The sequence below is a fragment of the Emys orbicularis genome, chromosome 7 (genome assembly GCF_028017835.1).
Source record: "Emys orbicularis isolate rEmyOrb1 chromosome 7, rEmyOrb1.hap1, whole genome shotgun sequence".
Taxonomy (NCBI): domain Eukaryota; kingdom Metazoa; phylum Chordata; order Testudines; family Emydidae; genus Emys; species Emys orbicularis.
In genome coordinates this window covers 46,806,143-46,828,565 of record NC_088689.1, presented here as the reverse complement: position 1 = coordinate 46,828,565, position 22,423 = coordinate 46,806,143, and the positions used below count along the sequence as shown (strand labels likewise).

At 38.0% G+C, this 22,423-nt stretch overlaps 1 protein-coding gene across 1 annotated transcript in view; it reads right to left on the bottom strand.

Annotated features, from left to right (window-relative positions):
- Positions 1 to 22,423, bottom strand: part of CTNNA3 (catenin alpha 3) — a 1,024,091-nt gene that overhangs the window by 588,570 nt on the left and 413,098 nt on the right. The window lies entirely within an intron of this gene.

Sequence of the window (22,423 nt, the reverse complement as noted above, 5' to 3'; positions counted from 1 at the left end):
ACTGGTCATTTTACTCTCATACATAATCAACTCATTGAAATTTAAATACCACAAATAATGTGAAGCTTCAGCTCTGATTTAATACAATATCTATTGTACAGACCATCTACTGATTTCATTAAAATCTCACTTGTTTTCAAATAGAAAACTTCTTTCATAACTAATCCACCACATCTGCAGTGAGTATGCCTCTGTTTGGGCAGGAAAATGACAACGATGCAAAGAAAAATGTTTTGAAGTTCACTTTATGAATCAAAGACACATTGAATGAGCCAGGTACTATAGCTTCATATAAATTCTACGAGTTGCTTGAGCTTAGAGATGGTGCAGGAACAGCCCTGAAAGAATGCCTGATTTTTGTGCAATGTAAGGCACGATCAAATAAGCCAGTGCTAAGTGAAAGTTTCAGGAGATCAGTGTGTGTCACAGAAAGCTAAGGGGAGAGAAAAATACAGGCTTAATAAAGAAAACAGAAAAAAATGTAGAATGCAGTTTACTGTACTGTATGAAAATACAAAGAGTTTCTAGAGCTGATAACTACTAATTGAAACCTGTTCATGTGGCTTCATACAAAAGGTGCCAGTGTTTATCCCTTCTTACATCCAGTTGCCTTTCAGAAAGTAGTCAAAAGGCATTCATTAAACCAGGCGCAGAAATTCCTTATTGATGTAATTAGAGGAACACAAATGTGCAGTAGCAAATGCAAGACCACTTCCTGCACACATTTGTTTGGGTGCTCATTAGAAATTCTCTTTTCAAGACTGTCAAAGACATTAATGTGGTTAATCAAACCACTAAATCTGTCATTTTCTTCATTTTTTTATTTGTGGTCTGTGCTCGTTAGAGTATCTGGATGTGCTTTGCACACCACCCATGTTATAGCTAAATGAAGCTTCAAGTATTTAGAAAGCCAATCAGGGTACATTTTAGAAACACCACAGCAACTGGAAAGAGCTTACAGTGAAAACTGGTTATTCTCTAACCAGAGGAAGAATGCAACCAAATGATCTTTAAAAAAATGACAAATGATTTTTTTATCATAACCCTGCTAACATTACAAGAATTCATAGATATTCATTTTTAATGTGAAGTCATTCATCAGTATGTTACTGGACAAACCCAGATGGCTATTTGTAATCTGGATCACTGTCCCTCCCCCTCAAAGTCATTGACAAAATTGTATTGATTGCAAAATATACCATCACCCATATATCATAATAAGTTATAACCCTCACATATTAGACAAAGGATCTTTTAAACTCTCTTCTTTCTCATTTTTCAAATAGAACAGCATCATTAAAGAAGCTAATCAGTAATTTCATTATCTCTATTTTGTAACTTGATTTGGCTTAGTAAATTGCACGTCTTTGACCACTTGGGAGGGAATGTTTCTACAGCGCAGTTTCACTGCAGCAGATTAGAAAAAGCAAAATCTTTTAACAGGGTGTTCTTGTAGATTCTTTGCTTACTGGGGAAAAATAATCAAAACAAATCACCTTGAACTATGCTAGATACCATGAAACAAGGTCAGAGCGCATCATTTAAACAGCACTAATGCACTTAAGCCCATTTTAGTGTAATAAAACTATTTTCTTTTTTAAGGTCTATAAACAGAAAATAATAGAGAGTGGATTATTCATAATATACTGAACCATGTACCATGTAATTCTGGTACCATATATTTACTGAGTGCAAAGAGTCTTACATTCCAACATGATTAATAATGCAGGTGCTTGGTGCACTTTAAACTGTACTGCTGAACATAATGTAATTTTTCCAAGTTGTAGTTTTGAAATTTATATAAAATGTCAGTAAAATGAACACATCTAAGTCCATTAAAGAACTACATTCTCTACCAGCAAACCTTGCCTATGACTGAACTGAAGGATTAGGGTTTGCCAGAAATACAAGATTAAAATGCATTACTGTACTTTTTGGCTTCATCAGTGCCTGAAATGGTGACTAACACTATATGCATCCAAAGAGAAAAAACTACATTTACCAAAAAATGAAAGGATAAAGGAAGCTATTTGGGGGTGATTCATATGCTTAGAAAAATCTATTTTATACAAATAATCCAGGATCATTTCTATATAAAAATATTCAGTACATGTTCTAAGTAACTTTGTTTTCTATTTAGTATTTTCTTCATGTATGGTCAGAATGAGGCATTAAAAAAAACTTGACACATTTTAAAGTCAACCTTAAAAAATATTTTTAACTCATTCAACATCATATTTCACTGAGGACACAATCTACAATCTCTTCCAGAGGAAAATACACGTAGAAACAAATAAACTGCATTTTTTAAAATCTAGGTGTGTGTCGGTGTGAAAGAAATACAGGCACAAAACTGAGACCAACTATGGAGTCTCTTCAAATACCAGCCACTATTATTACTAAACCATTATTACTAAATTCTTCAGCGTAGATGGTTAAGATAATAATGAAAATTCAACATGTTTATATTAAAGTATAGACATGATTACAAGGGCAATTTATTCAATTATTATATGAAAGATGCCTAATAGTTTATATTTACATTTTCACATATTTTCAGTGATAAACACAGATGGATGGGTAATTATCACTACAGTTATTTGATAAAGAAACTGCTGGCTCACTGTGCAGAACATAAAGGCCTATGCCAACAATCCCCAACTGAACAGCTAAGAGGTCTGAGTTGAATAATGGTTATTAAATCCAGTTGTGGTGACAACGGGTTATAAAATGGTTTAATCTAGCCTCAGACCATGTTATCTACAGATTAAAAATACCATGTTTGACTCTACGTAGAGTCCTAGGTTGACCGAACCATGTTACCATTTAGCTGAACAATTTAACAACTGTGTTAAAACCACTTGTTTTGGCTGTCTATACAGCACAGTCCTGGTGTCGCAAATCCTAACCATTTTGATATCCAGTCCTACAGGGTAAATTCCACTGAACTACGGTAAGTTCCGGTTAAAAAGACTCTCCTTTCCTGAAAAACAGGTGGAGGTTTTTTAAGATTCCAGAATGATATGACCCTTCTCATTCTTCCTCAAATATGAGCAAATAACTCTAATCCTGGCCCAGATTTTTCCTTACTTAGGGCACCTTTGTGCCACTCTGTCATAAAGCTACCTTAAACTGCACCACTGGAGGATTTCTCTTATATATAGAGGAATCAACAGGTGTTGTACAGCAACCATAGTCCCTTTTATGCCACCCCACCAGATTGCCAGTGTATGGGCACGGCGGGAGGAAGTGGGTATGGATAGGATTCCTTTATGCGCCAGTGATCTCCAGGTACCCTTAATTTACACCTTGGACTTGAGTAGTGTCAGGACTCTCCAGAAACAGGGGAGCTCCAAGGTGGCTTGAAGCCAGTGATGCCTTCTCCCATTCCTCCTCCAAAGAGTGCTCCTTGGCCACAGATCAGAACCTGAGGCCCTTCATTCCAGATATAATGTGCTATATCCCTAGGTATGTCTCCACTTAAAATGCTACGGGGGCACAGCTGCACTACTTCAATATAGACACTACTTATGCCAACAAGAGGGATTCTCCTGTCAGCATAGGAACGCCCACCTCCCCAATTCTTCCATTGAGCTAGCACTGTCTACATGAGGAGTTAGGTCGGTATAACTATGTTTCTAGGGGTATGTCTACACCCAGCCGCTAGTTCGGCGGCTGGGAATCGAAGTTCTGGGTTCGACTTATCGCGTCTTGTCTGGACGCGATAAGTCGAACCAGGAAGTGATCGCCGTCGACTGCGGTATTCCAGCTAGACGAGAGGAGTACCGTGGCGTCGACGGGGGAGCCTGCCTGCCGCGTGTGGACCGAGGTAAGTTCGAACTAAGGTACTTCGAACTTCAGCTACGTTATTCACGTAGCTGAAGTTGCGTACCTTAGTTCGAATTGGGGGGTAAGTGTAGACCAAGCCTAGGAGTGTGGATTTTTCACACACCCCTGAGTCGTAGCTATACGAACTAATTTCCTAGTGTAGGCCAGGCCCCTGTCTACTGTTTTTTTGTTCTCTTTTGTTTTGCAATGGATTTGTATTTTATATTTTTTTTAAGTGATATGAACAGAAGCAAGCACAAAATCAGCACCCCAGAAACCCTAAATAGAGCTGGTGAATCACTGATTTTTCAGTTCAGCCAGCAAACTGAAAAATCAGGGGAAAATATTTGGTTCAGTTCCAAAAATGTTTAGAATTTTCTCACAAATTTGAAAAGTCTATTTCAGGCCAGCAAAGTGTCACAGAGAGAAAGTGGGAACATATCTCCCCTTTTTACAACCTTTAGCCCAGTGGTTAGATACTTGCCAGGGATGTAGAACACCCAGGTTTGAATCCCCAGTCCAGAGCAAGACTTGAATTTAGATTCAAATCTTTTCTTTGCCTGATTCAGAGAAGTGATCTGAATCCACATCTCCTATCTCCTAGATAAGTGACTGAATGACTCTACAGCCTGATAATACTCTCTCTCTCTCTCTGGCACAGTGAACATTTAAGTATTTTTTCCAATGTGGAACAGCTTCAACAGGAGAGACTGAGCAGAATAGCCTATATTATAGCCTGGTAGTTAGGATGCTCACCTGGCACAGGGGAGATCTCAGTTCAAGTCCCAGCTCCACTGAATATTTAAGTATTTATACTAAGAAGTGGGACAGTTTCCAAAATAGAGACTGAGAGCAACTCATCCCAGCACAGCTTTTCACCTGGTGGTTAGGTCACCTACCTAGGTGGGAGGAGCTCTGAGTTTAAGTGCCTGCTCCAAAGCAAGAATTCAAACATTGGTCTCCCACAACCCAGGCAAGGGCTCTAAACATTGGGCTAAAGGTCATAAAGGAAGGGAGAGGCAGACACAGTTTCCTGGCTCTGTAACCCAGTGAAGTCCGATATAAAAACGTAATGTTAAAAATGTACTGTATAACTTTCCTGAAAAGACAATTGGATATTTTGACATAGTTTACTACATTCTAATGGTTTGCATAATAGTCAGCCACGCAACTCTAGATAAATATTCTTTCAGCTGAATTTCTGTGGAACCATAGTGACATCCAGTGGCAGATAAGATTAATCACAGGTGTCTATTTCAGTTCATACTCACGTTTTGGCTTTAACTTTGTCTTGTGCTATACATCATAGTAGTAGCATATAGTTCCCTTCCAACTCTGTATTATGCTAAGTATTCAACTGCACTGTAATCACATTTATTTCACATTTCTGCATATGAGTCTTAATCTAAATTAATTCAGCGAGTGAATGAAGAAAGTGGCAGCAGTATAAAAATGCTGGCAAGAAATGTGCAGGGCTGTAATTGTTATTACATGTTATTGCATTGCTAGTAACTAATGAAAGGTTCATATAATATAAGAAATGCAAGGTGCAGGCAAGAATTAAATAATTATTATATATTTATAAAGCACCATTAACTAGCATCAAGATATCATATAAAATAAACTCACAACAGAGCAGTACATTCAACATCAAGAAAGAAGAGAAATATTTTAAATGCAATTTTTAAATATTGAAACACTTGATCAGATATCAAATGGAAGGCATTCAACCAGCTTGATGCCAAATTAAAAAAAAAAAAAAAAACAGTACCTGGAAAATGCACATGCTAAAGAAAGCACAACAAGCCAGTTATCTGACCAGGAGTGTAAAGCCCATTCAGTAAGATAAACCTGAATTGAATTCACAAAAAAACTAACAAAGGTATGAGAGAGCCAAGGTGGGTGAAGCAATACTTTTTTTGTTAAAGCTCTGAGAGACTTGAAAGCTTGTTTCTTCTATCAAGAGAAGTTGGTCTAATAAAATAATAACTCACCCACCTTGTCTCTGAAATCCTGGGGCCAACATGTCTACAACAACACTATTAACCAAGGGATGTAAGACTTATTCACTACATTAATGCTTTGCTTGTTAGTCAATGGATATCGAGTAGCTTTGCAATCATTGACTATATAGCCTAACCAAACACTTACTAACCCTAGCCAACACAGAACTGCAGCAATCACTGGAGTAGAGAGCAGCAGTTGTTTAATAAAACTCATAGCAACTCTACCCAAAAAGTAGAAGAAGTTTTTTAACAAGTGGATGAAACAAGTGGCCTACTGAAGTCAATATAAGCTTTGACACGGACTTCAATGTGGCCCAATCTTTCACCCAGTGTGTCCAATTGAAACTGCAGGAAGAATTTAAGTAAACAGAATTATCTGAGGTTGAATTTAGCCAGGACACCAGAGTCACTACCTATACTGGAAAATACTACAAGCTCTTTAATGGCCAGATGGAGTCAATGGCTTTGATTTTCCATCTCATCTGAAAGATGGCAACTTTAGAGTACATTGTCCCTTAATCTACTTGAATATTCATTTAATGCTGACTCAGGAACAACACAGAAAACTGTGATGCCGAGTATGTACTCAGGCGTTTGTCTTAAGGTGTCCCATTACATTGGTGATTTCATGCCTTGATTTTAATCTCATCTCACCTTGCGATAACTATGATGTTATCACAGAACAAGATTATATGGGTAAAGTTTTAAATTTTATCCTCATGCTGACCGGTAGCCAGTATAACTGGTGGTGGCATAATGGTATGACATGAGGGCAATAGGGTGCAGAAAAGTTTAGTCACATGACTATTCTGAATGGCTTATAAACAGGAAATACATGAATTAAGGACACTATGGCAGTAGCTCTACAGAGAAATGACCAATTGTGGACCAATATTTTAACTAACAGTGCAATTAGAAAACTTCACATCTTAGAAACTAGCACAACCTTGTTAAAGCAATGAGAATGTAGTAGTCACCATCATGAAGTCAGCATTTTCTAACAGTTATCGTGCATTGCCTCTTGGCATATGGCAGCATTTCCTATATTTGTAATAGTTTATAACTGTGGTATAGTCAATACCCATTTTTACCTTAAATCTGCCTTAAGTGTGGATAAGAGTTATTTTCTGGAGATGTTACAGATATCTGCATGGAAATCTGGATATGAATTGATCTGTGAACAATTCAAACATTTTGCATTGAACTATTTTGTTACCTCCTGCATAATGCTTTTTTTAGTACTTCTAGCATTGATGTCATGCTGCTAGTTATGATGAATCAATGAGGATATAATATTATCCCCGCTGTGCTGAGTTTCAGAGGTATTAATTCTGCTGTTAATGTCAAAGTGGCAGGCTGTCAGCCACCACGTATGGGTATGACAAGGATACTCAGTGAAAAGAGCTTTTGAAGTACTTCTATGTCTCTTCCTTAAACACCTATGTCACAATTAATGCTGGGTAAATCTCCCACTGACTTTCAGTTGGAGTTGAGCATCTAACTGCCCTTTGTGTTTAAAATTCTTCCCAGAAAAGTTTGAATTTGGTTGGTGTTTAAGCTTCCTCCACAAGATGGGATTCTTTTCTCTGACAGTCTATGTAAGGCCCATCTAAGCAAGGCTTCCTTGCTGAAGGCTTTGGCAAGTCTATCAGAGGTGAGGGATGGCAATTATATCTCAGTGGAATAGTAGATGGCGGAGCGGAAGTCTTCGCTTTTACATTTCTAAACAAATTAACATAGATAAGAGCCTCTGCTTTTTCCCTGTCCCTTCACCTACTTCTTTGTCCACTCCTCCAAACCTCACTCAATCCCTTGCACTCCATTAATGTCCCACTGGCTCCTATACTTCCTTCATCCCACCATCCATGCCCTGCCAGTGTTCTCTTTCCATGCATCCAACTCTTCCATATTCTTCCCCCTAACCATTTCTAGGCTGAGCCAGAAAGAGTTATGCATTTCAAGTAAATGTTCAGGACACCATGGGCAAGGTCCTCACCTGCGGTAAATAGTCGTAGTTCTATTGACCTCTATTTATACCAGCATTTCTGATTTTTGTCAGTCTTTCTAGAAACTCTAAGAACATAAGAATGGCCAACCTGGGTCAGACCAATGAGCTATCCATCCCAGGTTCCTATCTTCTAGTTTGGGGTGAGATGCAGCAACATTTCAGGAAAATTGGTTGCTTTTTGGTGCGGGAGGAAAGTGGTTGAAAATAGGATGTACAATGGGAAGATAGTTGCCACCTTATAAAGAGTGGCTACTGATGATTCTCTATAAATATTTAAAGTAACTGAGCTTATTTGAGCCTTAGAAAAAAGTTTTATTGGGGCTTGGTTTAAGTGTTGGACAAAGGTTCAGAAGTTCTTATTTTAACCAAGCTAGTTAGTCCACTATTAATTGCAATCATATCATATTCACCCAAAACATTTAGTGATTATTTGAGAACAGATTTTTTCTCTCTCTCTAAGGCATATCAAGTTCAGTTTAATATTCCAGCACATTAGATTTCTAGTGCCATCACAGAATTTACTTACAGTATAATATCCTTCCACATCACAGTATTATAGCAATATAGTAATATATGAGTCATATCTTCAAAGCAGTGCACCAGGTTCTATTCTGCATTGCCTTATACCAACCAGCTTCTTCTCATTCACACTGTTGTATACTGAATACAAATACATACCATATATTAGCAATTCACCATTCACAGGTTAGGTTCACATATTGCAGCTGTGATTCACACTGCAATATACTGTCTTTCAATTTCATAATTCCAGAGATTCACAGTATACAGTACTGAGTAGGAACTGTGGAACCAGTCCTTAATTGTCTCTACAGCTGTGATTAACTAGTTTTTCTTATTTTTTGTTATTTCTCTATTTGAATTCAGATTAAATATTAAGTGCAAGATCACACTTGACAGTTATTTCTAAGCTACAATGTCAACATTATCATGAGCAAGCAGCAAAATCTACCTGGTAGTATTAATAATACTGTACATTGCTATTGCCGCATAGTTTATTTGCCCTTGTTTAAAAAACACTTCCCCTTCACACATGTATGATTTTGGATAGTAAGTTTCTATGTGTTTAAATCAAAATTACCACATAAAAATATGTTTTGTCATGAATAGCCCATAGCTATAAGAACATATGATAAAGGCACATGTGTTTTCCTTTAAATAGAGTCCCACATTAAGGCTTTACAAATTCTAAATCTTCATTATTGGTTTAATGTTCTCAACAACAGAATGTCAAAAATAAAAACAGAGCTGCTATAGGGGAGTAGTGAGCTCTGTGAAGTAGTATGCATTTGATATTTTCTAGTAAAGCTCTTTTCAGATTGAAGGTTCTGAATTTACTTCCAAACATTTATTTTATAGCTTAAGGAAATCTAAATACAAATACAGTCTCTCAACATTCTGAATTTCTATAACTGATGTCATTGGAGAACATGAAGATATTTTTAAATAATAAACTATTGCCTAGTTGACCAGAAGGCGGTGACTTTGTAATGAGAAAGGTAACTGTGAACTGCATGTCCTTAAATCATCTGTAGCATAAAGCAGCAGGATTCTGTTGGGGATGTGTTTATGAATGTTTTAATAAGAACACAATCACAGAAATCTCTCTATTGTAAAATGGAAACTGTCTTTTCTTCACCTACTACAATCTATAAATCAGATGGTCCATTTACAATAGGAATAATCTTTTTGTGGCAGTGTAAAATAATTTTAATAGTAGGTTGAATAATCAAACTTGAGACTATGTTTTATTTGGATTTTAATAGTATTTTGAATAAAACCACTCCATATCAGAAACTCTACATAAAAATCTCTGGTTTCTTTCCTCAATCCCACAGAACTAGTGATTTATATGGTTTGGTTTCATGTATAAACTGACATGGCAAATACTAAATTTAACAAAGCCAATTTCTTTTAAAGCCTCATCACACTAATTACATCAATCTAGTGTGTAAAATACATTTTGTCAGTAAAGAACAGAGGACTTCAATTAAATTTAAATCCTTATTCAGCACTATAAGCTTAGTGGCGCCAAGTCATTAATGAGGTGATAAAAGAAAATGCTCCTAGATTCAGACTCTACTGAGAAATCATTACAAGTATTCATCATTTCCACTTAGTCCATATGCTTAAGAAATTAGCCTATATTCATTGCAATACCCTGTTTATCAAAAAAGGAAGAAGATGCCAAAATACAAGCGTCCCTAAATGTATACAAAACACTTTCCAAGGGAGGCTGCCTTTCTCTAGCCCCCAGGACTCCCAAAATATCTAATGTGGCATTCTGTCTGACTGCTAGCTACCTGGAATGGTGGCATTGATTAAAACTCAGACATCCATTGCATGGAGCTCACTGCAGCCTGCCATCAAGCAACATTATTTAAACATTTGTTTGACGCTGAAGTCAGTCACAGCTGCTAAATCTGTGAAACACCCAGCTCCTTCCTCAGGCAGCCAGAAGACAGAAAGGCTTCAGTGGGAAGCCATGCTAGCAGATACCCACAGGTAGCAAAACTCTGCCACAGAAGAACATGAGGTTCTTTATGTATGTTTAGTTCTTTGAACTTGTACAGGGGAAGAGGTTTTAAATAGAACAAATGATGTTGTCAAAATTTTACCTTAAGGCAACTGGGAAAAGTTCTGCTCACCAGGTCTGGCCAAAAAAATTTTTTTCTTCCTTCTTCATCGTAACAGTAGAGATAGGTGGTGGAACATGCTTGAGGCTGCTCTGGGTTAGTTCATTCATAATATCCATGGAAGGATGTGAAAAAAGTAACAATTGCAACCATTAGGGGAACAGGTCATATTCCCACCAACAGTTTACTATCTTCTTCCTTTCAATGTGTCAGCAACAGGACTTATTTTCACCCCAGTTCCCCATCCCCAACAATTTTTGAATGCAGTCGCGCCTGTGGGGAGAGCTGTGTTACAGTGGATGAATTCACAGTCCCGGGTTAGGTGGATCTACAAAGATTATTCAGGTCAGGCATATTTTTGCAATACGGTAAAATGTTACCATTCGTTACTTTGTCGGGTTTTTCTGCCTCTTCATAATTTTCATTTCTGAGATATAAAACATTAAAACAGAAAAGATGGAGACTCCAAAGGCTACACATAGATATCAGGAGTACTTGTGGCACCTTAGAGACTAACAAATTTATTTGAGCATAAGCTTTCGTGGGCTACATCCCACTTCTTCGGATGCATAGAATGGAACATATATTGAGGAGATATATATACACACACATACAGAGAGCATGAACAGGTGGGAGTTGTCTTACCAACTCTGAGAGGCCAATTAAGTAAGAGACACTTCTTATCAACCTGTCTGTACTGGGCTATCTTGATTATCACTTCAAAAGGTTTTTTTTCTCTTACTTAACTGTATCTGAGAGTTTCATTGAGAAATGCAAGTTGGAAAAAGGTGCTTTGGCTATAACCAAATTCAAGCACAGAAGCAAGCAAACTCCCAAGTGCATAACTGTTTTGTGTTAACTACGGCTTGAATAGTTAATATACTCAGAATGTTTAATTTCATTTATTGATCACTAATCATTACATCCATCCTCCCTGTAAAAGGACATATACGTACCTTCACAAGCACAGTGCTAACTGGCTCTAGATGCCATCTGTTAGTAGTGACAAGCCCTGGCTTTGAGTGCCTGTGTGGGTAATGTGACCATCTGGTCCACAGAGAAGAAAAGGGACCTACAACCACCTCCCCCAGATAAATGAGTTGTCCTTTAGCTTAAGTGATAGAGGCCTGTCCTTGAGAAGGTAAAAGATCCAGGGTTCTTCTGCTTCCAGCTCTCTGCGCAAGTGATTTATATAGTATGTTGCTTCATTATGGCAGAATTTATATACACTCTTCCTTCATTACTGGTTTCTGCCCTGCTCCATGACCCCTTTCCTAATATTAACTATCATACTGGTAACACGGTCAATGTTATGCACCTTTTGGTTTCTCTCTTGGGCAGTATCTTTTGTTTCTAGGCCAATACTGTTGATATCCATTAAAACCATTTAGTCCTATGTTGTTTTTTAGTAATTTCTTTAAATGGAGAATTGATGTTGTAAGGTTGAAACCTTTGTTTATAGTTTTCAAGTAGAACTACACTGACTTTGTAATAAGACACATGTGAGCTATAGTGAAACAATTCATTTCCTTAAAGCTAAAATCAAGCAATATTTCCAAAATCCACACCTTCGTTATGAAACCTGTACCACCACGCCAGACAAGTTTTACATGAAAAATCATAATAATGTTCAAAGAAAAGTTCTGCACTAGAAATCAATGTCTAGGTTATTGCTGAGTTACTGGCCTTACTGTAACAGCATTCTGATTAGTTTAGAAGAAGGCATTTGATTTCCTAAATCCACTCTGTATTTTGATAGTACTGTCACTGTCAGGATTTTGTAGCAGTCTCACATTTCAACCAAATTGATTTGTAATGTTAATGTCAATGATTTATTGTGGTACTACATGTATATTACAGCCAGAACATCTTTACAGTGGAAAAAGGCAGCAGATTTGCCTAAGGCTAATTTCATAGTAGTTTAATTATTAAAAAACATCTTCCATTTTTTCTATGTACTTGAAAAGGCTTGGGGGAATGGCAGCCTCGGAAAAAGAAGTCCTCTATTTATCGACAGGGTACTTTACAAGGCAGACAGCTATGCTGCAGTGTATAGACAACATTTCTTCAGCTGATCTGGTTAATTAAAATGCATGGTTATAACAGGCTTTCTCAGAGTTACAGCTGAATAATCTGTGACTCCTTTTTCCTCAGTGCCATAATGCACTTTGGGTCTATTTAATAGGACTATTTTAAGATAGTTTAATCAAAGATTTATAACCTACATTCTGGGACAGGGATTCCTTCCTTTCCTGTAAGATTTCCAAATGAGAACAAGCATTTTGGTAGAGAATCCCTTGAATATTTGTAACCTGTGCTCTTACCTGTGCCCCTTTTTCAATACAATTTGAACCCCATTTTGTATCAGCACTGGAAATGGTGACTTGAGACCCTCCCTCCCAAACAAAACAAAACCATCATATTAGGAGACTGACAAATTGTTTTTAGAATAAATCATTAAGTACACTTTTGCTGAATGAATTCAGACAAGTCTGGGAGGGAGAGATGAGAAAGGGGACAGCTGCAATTCTGATAGAAAATCTATTCCAGGCACTAGATGCAGCAGAATTGAAATTGGAGTGAAAATTCACATTTAATTTAGCATTTGCAAATATATCATGGTGATGTATGGTACCAACATAGATGGAGGAAGTATGGAGGAGATTTTTAAAGGAGAATTTGCTTTGCAGGTCTGTGGGGATGAAATAGGATGTGAAACAGTCTAGAATAAAATGGTCTCAAATTTGACATCCAAAAATGGTGGACAATTGAAAATCTAGCCTTTTCCTTTCCTGTTTCTCAGTTTAGCCATCTGTAAAATCTTTATAAGACTTGTAGAACTTATTCATTCAATATTTGTAAAGCATTAGTCCAAGATGGCAAAATGCTTTAAAGATGCTACATGGACCTGATCTTGATTTCAATAGGCTTGGATCAGTCCTATGTATGTAAAATATTATATTTAGTTTTGGAAAGGACATCAGAGCCTGGAATCAAGCTATTTATTTAATTTTTGCACTGAGCTCTCCTGAGGATTCAGAAGTATGTCTGCTTCCATAAAGTTGAAGTTTTTCCTTTTATGAAGACATTTTCTTTTCTGTGGTTTCAGACCTAACAATATTCTTAGGCTGTCAAGGAGTCTGCTGGCCTCCTAGGTAGGTTAGACAAACCTCAGAACTGCCCTAATTTATATTCAGCTGCCCAATAAGACCTGCTAAGATTAGCTAAAATGCAGCAATGCTCCAGCCACACCCTCCTCTTCCTTCCTGGATTCCCTCGGCTCATATCCTATGATGGGGATTGTAAAATGGTGGCTTTGTGCTACGCAGGAAAACCCATGCACTAACGGTATTCCACTGGGAGCAGGGGGTAGATCCATTATCTTTACATCCCCTTTATGAAAGCAGAAAAAAATCAGACAGTGAAGAATCATTTGCCCCTATCTCTAGCACAATTTTGATTTTCTTTAATGGAGAAGACCGTGTGCCCTTTGAGTTTTTCAATAGTATCATTAGCTTTCTCAGGTTAACCACCAGCACAGACACAGGCTGTTCTTTACAAAGTGCTGTTTTGCTTGACAGTAGTAATATTGAATATGGCAAAAACAAGATAATAGCAACAACCTTATGCTTTCCTAATTCCATTAATGTTCCAGAAATCAAAATTTTCAGAACCTATGGGACTGGAGCCAATAGCCATGTCAGTGACCATTAACCTTCCCTTTATTTTCTTCCTTTTTAACTTCTGGGAGTTTAATTCCAATATTGTAGCCTACAGGCTGTGGAGTTGGAATTGCAGTAAGATATAGCATAGAGTAAACAAATATGTGATGCTTTCAAATTGCAAAGACAGGATTGTAGTAGTGGAGTCTGACTTGTGAGGCAATTAAAGGAAATCCTTGAATCCCAGGCAGCTAATTGACACCTCTAGAGACAGCACCCTTCCTCAAACTGTACTTCTCACCCCCAGTACAAAGTCAAAACATATGCTAAGGCATTCAACATATTTTCTAATATCTTTGAAGCAGTTTATCATTTTATTTGCCACCTGTCTATACAAGAAAATACTGTACATTTTTCCCATGGCCCAGTTTAGAGTAATTCTCCAAATGATCCAGAGAAGCAGTGATGGGGAGGCAATTATCTGATAGACTCTCAGGTTTGCAACTCCTTGTTAGCATACTGGATGGCTTAGGGCGGGGATTTGGAATGCAATATTCAACTCTTCACCTTTAGGCCAATGACATGAATGCTGTGGAAATTTTTTGGGAATCTTGTTGTAGGTTAGAAAATCTCTCACTCATGAATCGAAACTCTCTACCATTCATTTCAATCTGGTTATTTGATTAGATAGCAAATATTAACCATCAGTTCTTCAGAGGATCAATGTTCCATATAAGCCAAAAGTGGGCATGCCTCGAGCTTACAAATGCTGTACACACAATGGGTGCTTTTGCAGATATGCTTACCACAGAGTCTAAGATATGTTTCTAAAAGTTTAGCCTTCTACATCACATTCATGCATTAATACTCTCAGAAAAGGAAGCCTAGCTCTATCTTATGAATTTTACATAAAACTGACTTATGATGCAGTTTGAGGGGTTCAAATTCCCAGAAATTCAGGGCAGAGAAGCCAAGCAGTGGGGAAATGTGGCTAAGCAATATCATTTCCTCAAAAAAGAAACACCTCCAGACACAGCCGCAATGAGCAAGCTTATCTGTACAGCAAGAGGGGCATGGCTACTGGGATGTGGTAAAGGTCATGTTACAGATGCTCAGTACACCATGTTCCCCTCTCAGTACAGTCTGCAGAATAAATTAGAGTGCTCTGAACAGCAATAACTCCCCCTACCCCCCCCCCATGATCTTCACACACTTCGGAGGTGGGATGCATGACTGGGAGGCTGGAGGAGCCAGAAAATGACAATATGGCAACTTTGCCAATGCTGTCAATTCTAGAGGCATATGCCAGGGAGTACACAGCATCAGAGGAGGACTTTGTGTATGGCTTAAGTTTTAGGGCAGCCTTTACGGGCAGCATCACTAGATCACCAATTGACATGGCAAACTGTGGCCACACACTCTCCTTCAGTCCCACAAAGATAATACAGTAGACTCAGCACTCTCAAATTTACAGAACTGTGCTCTTGTTTCACACAGAAAGTGGAACATAGGACATAGCGATTTTCAAAAGAGGATGTTAACTGTCAGAAGTGGCACCGGGTCTTTGATATAGTATAATATGGTAAAACCTAGGCAATTTCTCTCAGTGATGGGGTTTACAAACCACTCACTAAGGCAAAGGCAGGGGAAAGGCTGGAGCGGTACTGGGCCAGGAAAGTTCCATCCCTTAGGCACTGTTGAGCATGCTCCTGAAGAGAGGAGCAGTATTAAAAAAAAAAAAAAGCTCCAGCAGCTCAAGCAAGTTGGGGAGAAGGAAAGAAGGCATTTCCAGGAGAAGCACTGTTCTGAGACAAAAGAAGGAGCTCTTAACTGAGGAGGTCATGGCTGCGAGTCTTCTCCTCCCTGGCCTCCAACCTTTGAGACATCACTCCAGAGGTAGGGAAAACCATGTGTGGGGGCATCAGAGGGTTGCCTGCATCATCCCTGAACCTCTGAGGGTTTGGAGCAAAGGACTATAATCAAACAGCAGCCAGAGCCCAAACTGAGACATCATGTGGGGTAAGAAGTGGCCCAGGGAAAAGTGAACAAGGTGTGGGCCAAGCATAGGCCAGCCTGTGCTGTTGCATGTTCCAGGCACTGGACTGGGACCTGGTGGAGTGAAAGGGCCTGGGTCTCTCTACCCATCCCAGATTCCCGTATGCCGAGCCTTGGGATGGGCAGGCCTAGAGGCTTCCTGATAAGGAAGCTGACCCAGCTAAACTCCATCCAGGGGTCCTGGACACATTGGGCAACGAGAAAGACTGGGGCAGCGGGCCCTGACCACTACATCTACTGACTGAACCGGCAACCTCGCTATACTGTCCCTATTAAAATTTCCATTGGGTCACCTGTGAGCCAGCATTTAGAAAACTCATGATGATTGTAAATAGAATGTGTAAAGGAAGAGAACACTCCAGGGAAAAAATGATTTCTCAGAGGGAGGCCCTTTTTATACTCTACTCTCAAAATCCCTTAATTGATCAGAATACACTGCCTTCTGCACCATGCAAGGCTGGTCAACCTATTTAGCAAAGAGGATGACTAGATTATTGAGTCTTTATTTTTCCTCTTACAGGATGCAGCTTTAAGGACTCAGGCCATGTTGACATATAGGTCAAGAAATGCTGATAATGCCCTCGAGATAGCGTCCCAAGCCTCCAGAGAAGTATAAGTGTGGTGAACACTGTTCAGCATAAGGGGAGAGGGTGACTGTTTTTACACCTTTTCTCAGAAGTTATTCAAGGCTATCAGCATGAAATTCCATTTCTGTAAGGCTTTGGACTGCTGTCCTTACCATAGCAAGTCCAGATATGTGTCAGGAAAGGAGACATGTAACATTATGACATCAGAGCCACCCGTGACCATGCCACTGCTAAGATAAGGAGAATTTAGGCTACTGGATTCTTCATAGACCCCGTGAAAGCCATTTTTTTTTAAATTGAGTCACTCCTGCCCTTAGTCAAAACCAGGTTTGTTTCTTTCCTGCTCTCCCTTATATTTTTTTGAAAAAATGTTAGCAGTAGCTAAGGGCATAAAGACACAGCTTTGCTTTGCATTGTACTGTGAAAAAAGAACTACATATTCCGTTGCTTTGCTTGGTGCAAGAAGAAATAAAAGTTGTCACTCCAGTGAGTAATTATTATTCTTATACAATTAGTTTCTATATCAAAGAAAAAAGCGACTTGATTTTCCAGCAAATTCTAATTCAAAGTAATAGCTCATGAAGTCAGTTATTTATTAATTCCTTTAGACTTTTTTAATTAAGAATTTAACCTTCCCCCCTCGTGCTACATAATAAAATAACTTAGTTGTAATTAGAAATCAATGTCACTCCTCTAAATAATTTTAACAACAACAAAAACATTGTATCACCTTTCATTACAGAATTTCAAAGCACTTCACAAGGCTGGGTAAGTATTAATTAATTATTACATATAAAGGAATAAAAAGAGGCACTATGCGATTAACTGGCTTGCTCATTGAGAGTCAATGGCAGAGGGGGACCAGAAACCAAGTCTCCTGACTTCCAGTCTCTAGCACGAACCACTAGAACATGCTGCCTCGTTTATTCAAAACAAGTTATAGAATGATTTTATTTCAAAGTATGCCTCCCCTGGGCACATGACTGGTGCCTGGTTAATGTTTTCACATTAAGTGGTGATCTACACAAGCTATTTCTACAACAGCAGCTTCAACAGAACTTTCATTCTTCAGTGAGCTTTAGGATGAGCTCTCCCAACTGGGAATGAATGATTTTTTTTTAATTGATTGTGAAATATCTGCTCATCTGTACAAGTATTTTCTAGTGGCAAAGATACAGTAGCTGCTCTGTTAAGGGCTGACTGTGTGAGGTGCTGAGATGGCTCAAACTTGCAAGAGGCCAGGGAGGTGCACACCTGGGTTCCTAACCCATGCTCCAGTCTGGTGAAAGCTTAAGAGGCCCAGATAGTAACTGGTTCCTGCTCCTTCAACTATACTACAGATAGCACCTTAGCCTCAGGCTCTCCACCTCATCAGATCTGCTTAACCACATTTTTCTCCATCTTATCAGATGGCTATTGTCTCCACTTATGCAGTAAGCACTTGCCCCCCTTAAAACCTCCATCCCCAAACTCTAACACACCCTTAACTCAGAACATTACTGAAAAGTACCAAAAAAAATCATGCCACTTGTCTTTTGCATACAAAGTTCAAGTTGGGTGGGCAACATGCATTAGATTGGTTGCTAGTGAGTGAAAAGTGACTATACAGCTGCAGAGAACTGGATGGATCATTTTCCTATGAATTTGCAAACATCTTCCATCTGGATTTTTAAGAAGATGTAGAATTTTGTAATTATTTTGGGGTGTTATCTGATCCCCACCCTACAGAAACACTTTCAAGCCTTAACATTTTTTGTTTTGTTTGCTTCTATGCTGGGGAATATACATACACAAACACATGTGCATATACATACACACACACACACACTCAACATACACAAAACTGATTTTACCTGAGAAAAGAAGGTAGAGACAAGGAGACGTGGGAAGGGGAAGAAATAAGGATGCCTGGCCACCTTTTATTCATACTGAAATACTTCCATGTTTTATTTATTTGTATTTTGTAGTCATTAGGCTTATGTTGTGATGGGAATTATATTTTTAAGGTGTTGCTTCAAGATCTGGTGCCCACCAGTACATAAAATAAAATACTTTCTTTTAAGCAATGTTCCTAATCACCACAGAAATCTTGAAGGCCAAAAAGGTTTGGCAAGCTTTTTTGATAGCTTTTCAAATATGATGCAAATTAAGGTGGTTTGAAGAGTTTCAGGGTAAACATATTGTTCTGACTGCAAGTCAGCAGAACACCGCCGACTTGGAGTGTTCTGTATTCTTTTCATTAGAGTAATGGAATAAAATTCTCACAATATCCAATACAGCAATTATGACCAGCATATGTCAGTAACCTATGTTTCTAATTATAGTATTAAAAGCCCTATACAACTTTGTGACTGATGAACCTTTAGTCTGAAGGCTTATATCAAACCAGACTGCAGACCTGAAGGGGATGCATGGATGATTATTTTTACAACTGCAAATTCTGTTTTGGAGACTTATTCAGAAAAATATCCTAAATAGTTTCCTACTAAAATGACTGAGTCTAGATTTGTATGCAGCATTGTTGTAGCTGTGTCAGTCCCAGGATATTAGAGAGACAAGAAGGCTGAGGTAATATCTTTTATTTTTACTACTGAAGTTGGTCCAATAAAAGATATTACCTTACCCACCTTTAGTCCAGATTTCTCCTTTTACATCAATTTTTAGATTTGGGAAATATTGACTCTGGGTTAAAATGTCAGCTTTATGTTTATGATGCTAGACTTAAAAAAAATCAGTTGGTCTCCATTAAAAATACCTCTTTTGGGTTTCTAGCATTAGTCCTATCTGACTAGGATATTATTGATTTCAGAGATATTGTTCCCAAAAGCCTTGGTTTGCAATTAAAAAAACCAACCAGCCCATTTTGATCCCAACTTAGATGACTACACCAACAATGGGGTATTGAAACTGAACTGTGGTGCCTGTGATTGACTAATCCTGTCCAACCTACCAATCAGGCACACAAGTGAACAGGCTGATGAAATGAACAGGTTACTACTATAAAAAGGCAGAAATTATGTTAAACTAACATACATTAAGGATATAGGGCCAAAATCTCTCCTGTAAAAATATAGACAGGTAGCCTAAGGAACAGGGGAGCATCAGGTACCTGGTTATAGACCCTGATTATCAAGCTGCCTCAGCTGCTGTCTCAAAATCAGCTAGAGCTGCTTTAACTTACATCTTACCCCGCTACACCACCCTAACCAATTCTCATTTAAATGTGTAATCTTTTTTGGACTCTATTGAGATTTTAACCTCAATGATACCTTGTGGCAGTAAATTCCACAGGTTAATTACATATTGTGTCTAAAAGGATTTATTTGTCATTTTAAAATTCATTGTCGTTATTTAATGTCCTCTTGTCCTTCTATTATGACAGAAGGTAAATAGAAATGACCAATTTACCTTGTTTATGATGACCAATTTACCTTGTTTATGACATGCATTATATTTTATACTCTATAGCATCTCCCCTCTTAGTCATCTCCTCCCTAAATTAAGCAGTCCTAATCTTTGAAATTTCATCATATGGAACTTCTTCCATGTGTTTAATCACTTTATTCACCAATCTCTGAATTCTTTCTATTTCCGCTAATCTTTCTTGAGATGGCTAGACTAGAACTCAGCATAATATCCCAGGTGAGAGTATACCATTTATTATATAGTAGGAATTTAATATTTTCAGTATATTTTCTATTCTATTGGTTATACATAATAACATTTATTTATTTTTGTTTTGTTGCCACTGTACTTTAGGCAAGTGTTTTCACTGAGCTGTCCAGAAGGATGTAATAATATTTTTCCTGAGGGATTACACTTACATACAAAAAAAGAACAGGAGTACTTGTGGCACCTTAGAGACTAACAAATTTATTAGAGCATAAGCTTTCGTGGGCTACAAAGAAGTGCGTTGTAGCCCACGAAAGCTTATGCTCTAATAAATTTGTTAGTCTCTAAGGTGCCACAAGTACTCCTGTTCTTTTTGCGGATACAGACTAACACAGCTGCTACTCTGAAACTTACATACAAGCCAACAATGCGTATGAGTAGTTCAAATTATTCCTTCCAACTTGCACTATTGTAGATTTCTCAACACTGAATTTCACCTGGCATTGTATTAGTCATTCACCTAACTTTATTAGGTTCTCAAATTCCACACAGTCTTCTCAAATCTTGACTAACAAACATTTATCACCTTCACATTTTGCCATTTCATTGTCAATCCCCTTTTCCAGATAACTTTAAAATATTTTATGCAACACTGGTCCTAATACAGAACCTTAGGTTTCCTCACTTTTAACTTCTGCCATGTGAAAAGTTGACCATTTATTCCTTTTTATTTTCTGTCTCCTAGCCAGTTTTTAATCCATGAGAGTACTTTACCTTTCACCACATGGCTAATTTCCTCAATAACCTCTTGTGAGGGACTTTTAGAGGCTTTTTGAAAATCCAGACAATACTGATTAAGCAGAATGGTGAAGTCACTCTAAAAATATGACTTTCAGGATAGCATTACTTGTAACATTTTAAGGTATGGAGGCTATGGGTCCCTGATATGTCTCAGATACTGACTTGGGTATTTTGGAGGTCGCTACAAAGCAGCAAGGTATATTTTAGGTATCTATCTCATCTACTGGGAAGAACGTGGGGAGGTATTTCAAGCAATAGCTCAGATTTCTTTGCCTTTGTTAACTTAAGCCAAACCCATAAAGTTACCTTTATATTTTTTCTAGTTTATATATGCTTACTACTGGTTTGTAACAGTATGTATTACTCTAACTATATTACAAAGCACTGGAGCATAACATAATGTAAGCATACTGCCATCACTTTCATTCAAATGCACTGAATGAAATCTGGAATAAATTTGTTATAAATCTATCATTCTGCAGGGAAAATACACTCAATAGCTCTGTCAGTTTCCCCTTGGAAATCAATTAGATAAGTATGAGAATCAACACCTATTATGTTAAAAACTGCTATTCAGCAGTGGATGTAGAATTAAATATGATTAGATCATTATGGTGTAAGATTCAAAAACTCAAACTCCAAAATGTGAGAATAAATCACCTTTACAACCATGTTAAGGCTCCCTCACAAGGCTAGAGGAGCTCGGTGTAAATAAGAATCAGGCCCCGGCTGATTCGATCGCATAAGGACTTGCACAGTTGGGCCCACTGTGTGTAACACTGTTACCTGCCAGCACATCATTTACAAAACCCTTCCAAACTTAAAGCTCTGTAGAGGTGAGGGCTAATGTATGAAGAGTGCTCCCTTATAAACTTCTAAACAGAAGGCTGAGAATGATTATTTTGTTTTGAAAAACAATAAGGTTCCCACTGTACTGAGTATTTTCTTAGAATTGTGTCATTGCAGCTCCATTGCTTACCTTGAGTCAAAGATGGGCATCCACTTCATATAAACCCTACCTGATCCAAGAAAATGGATGAAATTAGAGGCTTCTCCTAGCTCTGTACTCATTTCAAACTGCAGTATAAATAACAGCCTTCTTCATATAACAAATGTAAATAAATTCAGCTCTAAATACTCCATCTAGTTTAAAAAAATACAATTAAATGGGACATTTTTAAACAGCAGGAATATGAGAATGTGATAAAGA